This window comes from Dendropsophus ebraccatus, chromosome 9 (genome assembly GCF_027789765.1).
Source record: "Dendropsophus ebraccatus isolate aDenEbr1 chromosome 9, aDenEbr1.pat, whole genome shotgun sequence".
NCBI classification, from domain to species: Eukaryota; Metazoa; Chordata; class Amphibia; order Anura; family Hylidae; genus Dendropsophus; species Dendropsophus ebraccatus.
Genome location: NC_091462.1, coordinates 19650848 through 19663170, shown reverse-complemented (window position 1 = coordinate 19663170; position 12323 = coordinate 19650848).

The window sequence follows — 12323 nt, the reverse complement described above, 5'->3', positions numbered from 1 at the left end:
AAGCTGCACAGAGGGGCTTAATACTATACAGGAGGTGCAGAGAGGGGCCTAATACTACATGGAAGCTGCACAGAGGGCCTAATACTATATGGGGACTTCACTGAGAGGCCTATTATTATATGAGAGCTGCACAGAGGTGCCTCATACTATATAGGAGCCGTATGCTTCTTTTCATGACAAGAGGCATCCTTGGTCATCTGGTTTTGCTGGGGTTTGCAGCCATCATTGTGATCCATTTGTTCACAGGATCGTATAGGAACTTGTAGATCATGAGCATATTCCTGTTCATTGATGGGAATACCCCTTTAAAATTACTAAAATACCCTGGTCATAAGGGTTCTAGTATTAATCTGTTTATAACTCAGTAAACAAAATAAATAGCACTTTCAGACTGTGAACTTTTGTCCTGCGCTCCGGTCGCTCCAGGCCTGCGTTCAGATTGATCTCATCTTTTCATCATCTAAATGTAAACAGACAATTGTTTAATGTTTGTTCTCGTGTTTATCGGTTGGATACTAAGAAGCTATTGGAGACCATCAAAATAAACAACAACTAGTCAACAACAGGAGAACTGCCAGGTCGAAAACTAAACTTCCCAACTAAACAGGACGGTACTTATACTAAGGTTTACTGGAGAGAAAGAACATCTGTACCTCAAGATTACATTTTTTACCATGAGAGATTGTGATAATATGTGGAGAACATGAGGATACTTATACCGGAGGTGGTCGGCAACCTCCGCCATCACTCCCAGCACTTGTCTCTCTGCCCTTCCATGTTGTTTTTGTCTTTCAGGGCTGTTCCCACTATGACCTTTAAGACGCATGCGGCTGATCTCACTTTGTCTTTTTGCCTTTTATTTCCTCATGTTTTCTCTGCCTTACCGACCCTCCTGTCGACATTGAGTTTATACCTGGCTATCAGCCACCTAAACATCCCAAGCTCCGCTACGTCACCCCAGAGAAGATATGAGCATGCTCGAATCGGATCGTTTGGCATCTGAATATCATTGGCTGAAGAAGTTGGATGCAGCCCTAAGGAGTCTGGGAAAACATGGATACTGCGTATGACTGAAGGGTGTTTAGGCTTGATAGAACTCTATAGGTCGAGAGATTTATCCGGATTGCTTGATAAGAAAATCGGATAATTTTTTCCTCACTTGTGAGTCAAAAAGTCAAGTAACATGGTGGATCCAGATCTTTCAGCATATTTTCCCAATGAATCTTTCCTATGTCTGGATCAATGTCTGAAGGCACACGACCTAAAACATTGGTCTATCTTATCTTCCCCAGTTGTAGTCTTATATAATGTTTGGCTTCTGCCCCCCCCCCCCCCGCCCCCAGGCTCTAATGTGGAAGAAACCTGTAACCCTGATGTATAACAGCTAGATTGAGGTAAAGGACCCTGTCCTGCCCTGATAAGTGGATGTGGAACATGGTACATATAGCAAACATACACTACATACACTACACACACAGTGTGATCAAAGCCTAGCAACATTTATAGATAAATATATATAACTTGTAACACATTCATCATGTTTCTTAGTAACAAACAACTATTGGCAGAGATAAAAAGGGAGAATTTCACTTCCAGTATTTTGAATTTCTCAGTTGATTCTCTTGCTGCCATAGATGTATAGATTATCAGCAGGGGCTCCGGTTATTGTTCTAATTACCGAATTGTCTATAGCAACAAAATGTACAGGAATACATGAACCGCAATGAATGGAGCAGCTACATCTACAGTATCTATCTATCTATCTATTTATCTATCTATCTATCTATCTATCTATCTATCTATCTATCTATCTATTATCTATCTATCTATTTATTTATCTATCTATCTATCTCCTATCTATCTATCTATCTATTTATCTATCTATCTATCTATCTATCTATCTATCTATCTATCTCCTATCTATTTAAAAAAAAAAAAGTCCACAGCACTCGTTGGTGTGTATAGGTGTTGGTGCGGATGGAAAGATGACAGAGTTCTAGTGATATAAAAATATTACAGCTTTACTCTAGAGTCTCTTGATAGTACAATACACTTTTGCAGCAAATAGATAAATCTTTACATAGACTTTAGCACTTGAACTCGTTTGTGCTGAGGACATGCTTGAAGAAGTAGAGTATAGCAGATGTAGTTGTAGCGGTGCTTGAAGGGTTGAGAGTAGAGTAGAGTAGCATAGAGGAGAGGAGCTTGTCAAGGGAGTCCCAACCCAATGTAGAAATGAACTCTGCTGGAACTTGAGAGAATACTTGAGAGGGAGAAGCTTACTTGTACCTGTGTATAGACTTTAGTCTGACCACCTTTTGCTCTACAGTGTCGAGTGACTGATCCTCCTAGGGTGATACAAACTTAGCCTTGGTTACCTGGACGAAGATAAATTCCTGGGGCATCCCAGTTACCTGTACTGCAAGATAGGATACGTAGACCTTCTGGTAGCTTTGTCCTATCCAGGCTAGTTGGGACTGGTTCACGGCGTGGGCTAGGATGTTCCCAGACCCTTCTCCCTTTGTAGTGTTTAGCACTGCATAGTAGCTATAGCAGTAGTATAGAAAGAACTAAGGAGGAGATTTATCAAACATGGTGTAAAGTATAATTGGCTCAGTTGCCCCTAGCAACCAATCAGATTCCACTTTCCATTCCTCACAGATTCTTTGGAAAATGAATAGTAGAATCTGATTGGTTGCTAGGGGGAACTAAGATAATTCTACTTAACACCAGTTTGATAAATCTGCCCCTAAGTGTCTCTAGCTGCATCTAACCACACGTGTCTTAGACCAGATCAGACTAAACTAAACTGTTCAGAGCCAGGCACTGACTCGGCTACAGCAGGGACGTCTGCTCTGTGTGTCTTTCTCCCATGAGAATCTTGGTAAGAAGTGACGCTGCTCCTCCTCCTCCAACCAAGTGACTTCCTACAGGGGCTAAGTAAGGTACCCTGTGAGTGGTGGAAAGGGATGTGTGCAAAAGAAAGAAAAGAAGAGATAGGTTAGAAGCAAAGACCATTTCCCATAGGTCAGCAAAGGCACGTGGTAAATGCCAAACAGTAACCCATTCCTAAGTTTAGCTGTGCAACACATAAGCGCATACACATAGAAAATACTGATATCTAGTGGTGAAACTATAGAATACTACCTTCATCACCACTTAACCTGGAGTAAGAAGCTTTTGCAAAAGGTGTACAAGAGAAAAGAACACCCCCGTGGAATACCACATTATCTATCTATCTATCTATCTATCTATCTATCTATCTACTCCAATCTACTAATATCTTTTGTACTAATACCTTTCTTTCCGTTTTCTATCTGTCTCTTTATTTGTATCAATCTATCTTCTTTTTTTTTATCCACTGTATCTACCTACTCCAATCTACTTCTATCTATCTAATGCAGTCTACTCATATTTATCTAGCTTTCGTTCTGTTCTCTGTCTCTTTACAGATACAAAATTATCAATTTATCTTTCCTTTTTATCCACTGCATCTATCTACTCCAATCTACTTATATTATCTTTCTATCTATCTCCTATCTATCTATCTATCTATCTATCTATCTATCTGTCTATCTGTGTAATATCTACCTTGGAACAATTACTTCTAAAACATTTCCCTCTACACGCCACCAATTTCTGAACCTCCTTTGTAAATAAGTGACTTCTCATTGCTGACAGAATCATTAAAATCTCCCCAGCCCGGGGGGACTGCACTCCGCCGCCCATGCCAACCTGCCCCTTCAATTAGACCCCTAAAATTCAGACCCTGTTTGTTAAGTTGAGTAAATATTTTCCCTGATGGGAAAAATCAAAGCTCTGTGCTATTTCGTCCTGGTAAAGCTGATTCCTGTTGAGCAGCAAATCAGAACTTTCAAGTCATTTATGCAGCGTTGCACTTTGTATTCACATCCACTGACATAAAGAGTTCTTTATAAATTGTTCTGATAATCCTATCATAACCGACTGCCCTATTCCAGACTAATGTAGTAACAATGTGACAGGGCTGGCTGTAATAGACGTCCCGTGACATGTCTCACTGTGTAAGACAATGCACGTCATCAATATAACAAGCTGCCTTATCACTGTAACCATACTGCGGGGGACTATGTGTGTAACATCTACAGGGATGGACACAATGGTTAATATTAGTTTTGCAGTTTATAGTTTTTGCCATAAACTCTTTGTTGAACTCAAAAAAAGTAGCAGACTGGCCATTTGGGAAGCTGATTACATGTGGTCACTAGTTTGATCTATTAAAGTCTATAGAAACACCTGTGCTATATGTCGGAATGTCTTTTTATATTCTGTGATATACTAGTGACTAGACATGAAAAATATGATTCAGAACAAATCCGTCTAAATCCAGAAGCTTCAGGTAAATCTGTACCAGAGCGGGGAGCCTGTGCTTCTGTACTTATTATTACAGCCGTCATACATCACATTCACTGGGGATAAGCGGGGACACCGAAAGCATCACCGCTTACACAGGCCAGAAACTCTTCAAACCTTCTCTGAGCAGGAGGTATACAGTATATATCTCCTGCTCAGCACTTAGTTTCCATGGTGCCCTGGCATAGGGTGCTATTGATACTGTGCAGAGGAGCAGGGACTCCTGTTAAAAATCTGTTGCTTCTCTAAGTTACGTTGTCAATCACAAATAGTAAAAGACAGGAGACCCAGCTCTTCTAGAGTAAGTATTGATTCAATATGTATTGCTGCTCAATGTCTAATGGAGGTCAGTGGGGATGCATTATCACTTACTGTATCTCCTTACACTGAACAAGAGTCATACAATGTAGGAGGCATACACTGTATGGGATATACATTGAACAGGAGGCATACAATATAGTAGGGACACACTGAACAGGAGACATACAATATAGTAGGGATATACTGAACAGGAGGCATACAATATAGGAGGCATACACTGAGCAAAAGGCATACAATGTGGGAGACATACACTGGGCAGGAAAGATACAATGTAGGAAGCATACATTGAGCTGGAGGCATACAATGTGGAAGGCATAGACTGAGCAGGAGCATACGATATAGGAGCCTGGGAGGCATACAATGTAGAATAATACACTAAGCGGGAGGCATACAATGTAGATGGCATACCCTGAGCAGAAGGCATACAATGTAGGAACCTAGGAGGTATACAATGTAGAATAATACACTGAGCAGAAGGCATACAATGCAGATGGCATACCATGAGCAGGAGGCATACAATGTAGGAACCTAGGAGGCATACAATGTAGAAGCATACACTGAGCAGGAGGCATACAATATAGAAGGAATACACTGAGCAGGAGGCATACAATGTTGGGGGTATACCTTTTGGTCTCCTGGAGACACTCACCTCGTGAAAACGAGAGTTTGGGAGAATTAATGAGGATAGTTTTTGGCCGATAGGTATTTAAAGAAAAAAATCAAAATAAAAAAATGCCACAATTATTATTTTCCTTTAAATTTTCTCAAAATTATATGTTGTACATTTAAAAGTGCCATAAACACACAATTTGTCAGGAAAAATATTCTCATATTTGGTTATGTTTACAGAAAAATAGAACACTAAAAAAAAAAATCTACATGGTGAGGAAAAAATTCTTGATTAGCATATAGCAAACTTCACTATTTTTCTAAAAAGGAATTAAAGACTGGTATTAACAGTAAGTAAAATAAATAAAATAAAGTGGGCAAAATAAAAATTTATTTTATGAAATGGGCTGATTTTATGCGGCTCCATATATTTTTTTAGGTCGTTATTCGTAATTTCCTTAAAATGAGAAAGAAACCTTTTGAACATTTATACACATTTTCATGCTTCAATTAGTTTCTATTAGATATGGAAATTCTAGGAAATGGCTGCAAATAACCGAATTATCAGACAATATCAATTTTCATGTACTGTAAATTCATGTAACTGGATCCATGACATTCTGCTGATAAGGTTTAAAGGAAAATTATATCAAGATTATATTATATGTAAAAGGCACTAAAAAAATTCTATGTACATTACAAATAAATATTTAATTTTCGTGATTAGAGTTTAACTTTGATTTACACTTTTTTTTGCTTTTTTTATTATTTTAATCTGATGTGTCTTACATTTTTAGAACAGACTGGAAGCTTTCATTGGTCATAAGGTTTCACCAATATGACATCATTAAAGCAATGGGTGTAAAAGAAAAGTGCAAATTATAGTGCACAAATTTGCACCATTTCTGGGGAGGGTGTAAAAAAAACCTGTATACTCACCTCACCTGTATACCATACCTCCGGTGCCTCACTGCTCTCTGTTTTTGCCTGGTTCTGTGTCCTTCTAACCCCACATGACCCACCTTTTCATCCAATCAATGGGCGTAGCTGTGTTCCTCCTCAGTCAGTGATTGGCTGAGTGGGCAGGTCACATGACAAAAAAAACAGAAAAAGGTGGAGGGAGGCTAAGCATTATGGATGTGGTGAAGCTTTCACATCTTTTCACAGATTTTGCATATCTGATAAAGAAATACAGCAATCTTGAATAGACTGGTGAACATTGGCTACTGGAACCTTCACTCAAAGATCACACACTGGTTAAAGAAGTTATCCGGTATTTAATATTTTTTTTTATATATATATCGCTGCACTGTTGGTAAACACAATAAACATGTTATGCTTGCCTCTCCACGATCCCCCCGGTGTCCTGATGCGGTTTTGCCTGTGTCTCCTGCGACTGCAGCCCCGCTACTTCTTAAACAAACTCGTTTTAGGAGTGACAGCTCACTCAGCCAATCACTTATTGAGATGGGATAGCCCCATGGCCAGTAATTGGCTGAGTGGGCTAAGATAGGTAAATGAAAAGCTGAGGGCACTCACTCATACTCCTTTATTTCATTTCAAAACGGATCAAACCTTTCGTTGACACAGATCATGAGACGGCAGAAGCCATAATCCTACATGTTCAACACACATGATGGCCATTTCACGCTCATGCGCGCTTCATCAGATAAGTGGGCTGTCACTCCCGAGACGAGTTTGTCTTGGAAGTAGTGGAGCTATAGTCAGGGTGGGACACCGTGGGAGTGCGGAGAGGTAACATGTTTATTATGTTTACCAACAGGAAGCAACATATATGAAAATGTTAAACGGTGGATAACCCCTTTAAAGTCCCAACTAGATAAAGTCATATTGATTTGTGGGGTGCCAACAGCCGATACTCCTGTCAATCAGCTGTTTTACACAGGGAACTAGACCGGAAACCATTGGCTCCATTCACTGTGTTCCAGTGACCACGCTGAGCTGTAGTAACTACATCAGGCCACAGAGACAACTGTTTCCAGTCCTTTGAGGGGCAAGAATAAATGAGGGGACCTGAAGGTTATCAGAGAACTCTGCACAAATATATAAATTTTATCGTTTTTATGTGTATAGCACCAACTTATTATTAGTTTTGGTCCTTGTCCCTACTAGGGCTCCTAATCTAAATTTGCCTATCTGTATATTTTGTGAGGAAACCAGAGTACCTAGAGGAAACCCACACAGACACATTGGTGGGATTTGAACCAAGGATCCCATTGCTGCATGGCTACAGGGCTGCAGACACTGGTGCAGGCCAGGGGTGGGGGGAAAACATAAATAAGCTATAGTTACCCATGCCCATACCCCTGCAGGGCAGTGTCACCAGCTCTCTGACAGCCTCTGGTCTCCTACAACTTCTACTCTGGCCACCTCATGTGATGGCTAAGAAATGCCTGCTCAGCCAGTCAGTGACTGAGGCGGGACACTGCTGCAGTCACTGATTGGCTGAGCAGGTACAACAGGACAGGAGAAACAGGAGACCGGCAGCTGTCCCTGCACTGCAGGGGTTAGAGGACAGTAAGTATACCTTCCTTATTATGTTCCCCTCACCCCCTGCCTGCATCTGGATTTTAGATTTAGCCAGAGTTCCCCTTTTAGGGGTTGTCTGGGCAAAATCCAATTACAGGGAAACAAGTCATATGCACATGTCCCAGTCCCCTACTGCTGCTCTCGCTCCATTCTGGTCTCCTGCTTCTCCTGGTTCCTATGATATCACCACAGGATCAACCCACTCAGTCAATCAGTGACAATAAGTTGGGACCTCTGCTGCATTGCAACTTTTGGGTTTGCTGGGACAACCATTTTAAAAGGTTACACTTCCTCTACAATGGCTTGTACAGGGTTGTAGTCATAAGGATCGAAGAACGTGGTCACCTTTCAAAATGGCTGCTTCCACCATTCATATGCCATTAAGAAAATCAAATTGCCTTCACGTATCATGTAGCATTTACTACATCGTAAATTGAGCTGAAAACTCAGAGCAAAACAAGTTCTAAATTAGCAATGTGGAGCCAAGGTTCATCAATTTGTAAAAGGCAATTAGAAAGTACAACATTTCATTAAAAATATACTGTCTCCAGGCAACGGAGGTTGATTACAGAAGAACAATTCTCAACAGAAGTTGGTTATTTCATGACAGCCTCCCCCCCGTTACTGGACTCTGTAAATCCCCTGCTCGATGGACTGCTGGAGGCCTGGCATTTCCATGGACACTTTGCTACTGGGCTGGCTTAACTAAGTCTAGCATGTAAAATGATTATAATCAAAAGCAGTGAAGTTTTCCTCTACCATGTGGACTTCATTTATATTATTTCGTATAAAAATCCCCACTCAATAATTATTTATTGAGACTCCTTAGAATTATATGGATAGAAGTAAATTCATCCTATAGAAAAAGTGTGGTCAATTAGAAGTAACAAGAACAAGGCAGTATTTTTCTAAAGAACAGCCGTTGTTTTGCATTAAAACAACGGCCATTCTTTTCATACTGCAATGATATGCATTAAAGTCAATGCATTAAAAAATGTTTGTTTAAAAAAAAAAAAATAATAGTGCATTGTGTAAACATAGCCTTAATATGGTATACACTTGGGCAACCACAAATTTGTGCTTGTTTTGGAAGTACAGTAGAATAGCCACGTGATGTTGCCAGTGTTGGAACGAATAGACATTCCAGACATGGTTTTAACCAAATTCGATGATCACAATATGGCACCTGCCCCCTCTTGTTTCAGAGAGTATACTTCAAAGACTAGTGCAGGGAGGAAGTGAGTGTAGAAGAAAAGAAAGGGTAATTCAGATTCATAAAGAAGCAGGGACATCTGTCAAAAAACAGGAGTCCCAGCTCTTGCTCCTGTATACTGTGCAGTAAGGTACAGACTCTATGCTGCTCTGTAGTGTTTACTGAACTTGATGAAAATGTCCGGGTTCGGCAACTCCTCTGAATCTGAACACTCAGCATGCAATTCCCTAAAAAAATGCATACGGCCTATCCATACTCCCTAGGGTTGCATCCAACTTCTCCAGATGTCAAGGAGTTAAATGCAGAGCATTCAGGTTCAGAGAAGTTGCCGAACCCGGACACTTTCATCAAGTTTGCTCAGTAAAATTCAGCATCACAGCTTACCCATGGGACACATTCATTGAGAACATTTGAATGTGAATTGAGTGGTGAGGCATACAATATATTCCTTGCCGATTATTGCTCAAGAGCAAGGACTCCTGTCCAGTCCTCACCAAAAATAAACTGCGACGTGGCCAGTGAATGGCTTAGTGAGTCTGTCTCGCGACCTGAAGATGCCGTAACCAAACAAACAAACCACAGGATTACGGAACGGTAAGAATAGGCTTGTTTTTTATGTTCTCCTCAGAGGGAACAACATATTAAAAATGTACTTTGGGCGAAATACCATTTTAAAGGGTTAAAGGGAATTTGGCAGCTGGAATTCAGGTTTCAAACTGTTGACATTGTTAGTTTTTAATGCAAAGAGAACTGAGCATTTTGCACGCTATGGAGGCACGGACAAATCTATGAAAGGTGCCATGTGTATCTTTGACCTGCGACAGCAGTTTGGAATATGAACTGAACTGGAGCTGGATTCTCTTTAAACAATGTCATTTTTTAATTAAACATTCCCTTTTGAATATAGGGTGTCTGACTGCTTAGACTCCTCGTAACTCACAGTAATCTGGGAAAAGATCAATTTCCCTACATCACTACTAGAGGAGAAAAGAAGAACTACACTGTTGGCATTAAAAACAATAGATGTTAATGTCTTAGTATTGTTGGGATATATACACTTTTTTTTAAAGAAGGGGACTCCTCTCCACCAACTAAAAATTCTCTTGGTTTGAAAAGGACTTTAATAACCAGATTTTATAAACCCCTCCAAAATTAGGTGACAGGACCATGGATGGATAAGTTTATGCCATCTGCAATATACCTCCAGTTCCTTTTTTTTTTTAACAGTTTTTCTTTGTGGTTCCAAATTCCATTGCATTCCAAGTGTATATAATAAATATATAAGAATGTTTAAATATTTATATTGTCTAAATAATTAAGTCTCGTGCACAAATCAAAGAAACAAATTAGGGTGGAATGAATTGGCTGTCAATTTCAGTTTCACGGAAGACGGCAACATTTCTTTCATACTAAGTTATGCCCTGTTATGGGCAGGAAAAGCATTTGTTTCTGAAATTACCACTTTCTAAGTACAGGTATTGATTAGTTTCTGTTAATTGTGGAAAGCTGAGAAGAATTTACATAGCTATACCATAAATTTAAAGACTACCATGTCTATAAAAATAGTGTTCCCTCCTTATAACAGCAAGACCAAAAATTACTACCCCTGTCCATTGATGGATAGTTCCATAGTCATACCATCAACGTAAGTAAGATCTGTGGCTGCATAGTTCCATAGTCATACTATCATAGTAAGATCTGTGGCTGGATAGTTCCATAGTCATACCATCAATGTAAGATCTGCGGCTGGAGTTCCATAGTCATACTATCATAGTAAGATCTGTGGCTGGATAGTTCCATAGTCATACCATCAATGTAAGATCTGCGGCTGGATAGTTCCATGGTCATACTATCATAGTAAGATCTGTAGCTGGATAGTTCCATAGTCATACCATCAATGTAAGATCTGCGGCTGGATAGTTCCATGGTCATACTATCATAGTAAGATCTGTGGCTGGATATTTCCATGGTCATTCCATCAATGTAAGATCTGCGGCTAGATAGTTCCATGGTCATACTATCATAGTAAGATCTGTGGCTGGATATTTCCATGGTCATACCATCAATGTAAGATCTGCGGCTGGATAGTTCCATGGTCATACTATCATAGTAAGATCTGTGGCTGGATATTTCCATGGTCATACCATCAATGTAAGATCTGCGGCTGGATATTTCCATGGTCATACCATCAATGTAAGATCTGTGGCTGGATAGTTCCATAGTCATACTATCATAGTAAGATCTGCGGCTGGATATTTCCATGGTCATACCATCAATGTAAGATCTGTGGCTGGATAGTTCCATAGTCATACTATCATAGTAAGATCTGTGGCTGGATATTTCCATGGTCATACCATCAATGTAAGATCTGTGGCTGGATAGTTCCATGGTCATACTATCATAGTAAGATCTGTGGCTGGATATTTCCATGGTCATACCATCAATGTAAGATCTGCGGCTGGATAGTTCCATGGTCATACTATTATAGTAAGATCTGCGGCTGGATAGTTCCATGGTCATACCATCATAGTAAGATCTGTGGCTGAATAGTGCCATAGTCATACCATCTTATTATTCCATTCTTGTAGTATATAAAGATGTTAACAACATATTGTTTGGTTCTTTAGTGTTATGTGGCACTACTTTAGGAAATTGGTTCTTACTATTATGATCGGGGGCCATGGTTGTAACCATAGGAAGTCTAGACATTGTGGTCAGACCATTTTGCCCTTTATCAGTCGTCTACTTTAAATGAGGCACTACAGGTGTGGACTCTGTTACTCAGATACTAGAAATCGAATTATTGGTGTAAACTGAGCTTCAAAAAGTGCACATCACGGAACATACTAAATGTCTGCAAAAAAATTGCATCTCGGCACTCACTAATAAAAGTGTACAAGGGTCTTCAGAGGTTGGGTGTGTTGTTTAGGTTTTAGACAGATTTATGAAGAAGAAACCCAGGCCCACAAGTGCCAAAATAAATGTGCACTTTTTAATTTGTTTTTGGCACAAATCACAACAACTAAGGGTCCTTTTATATGGGATGATCTGCAGGCATAGTATGGAAAGCTGGCTAGACTGGGAGAGTACTACGGGAAGCTGGCTAGACTGGAGGAGTATTATGGGAAGTTGGTTAGACTGGAGGAGTACTATGGGAAGTTGGTTAGACTGGAGGAGTACTATGGGAAGTTGGTTAGACTGGAGGAGTACTATGGGAAGTTGGTTAGACTGGAGGAGT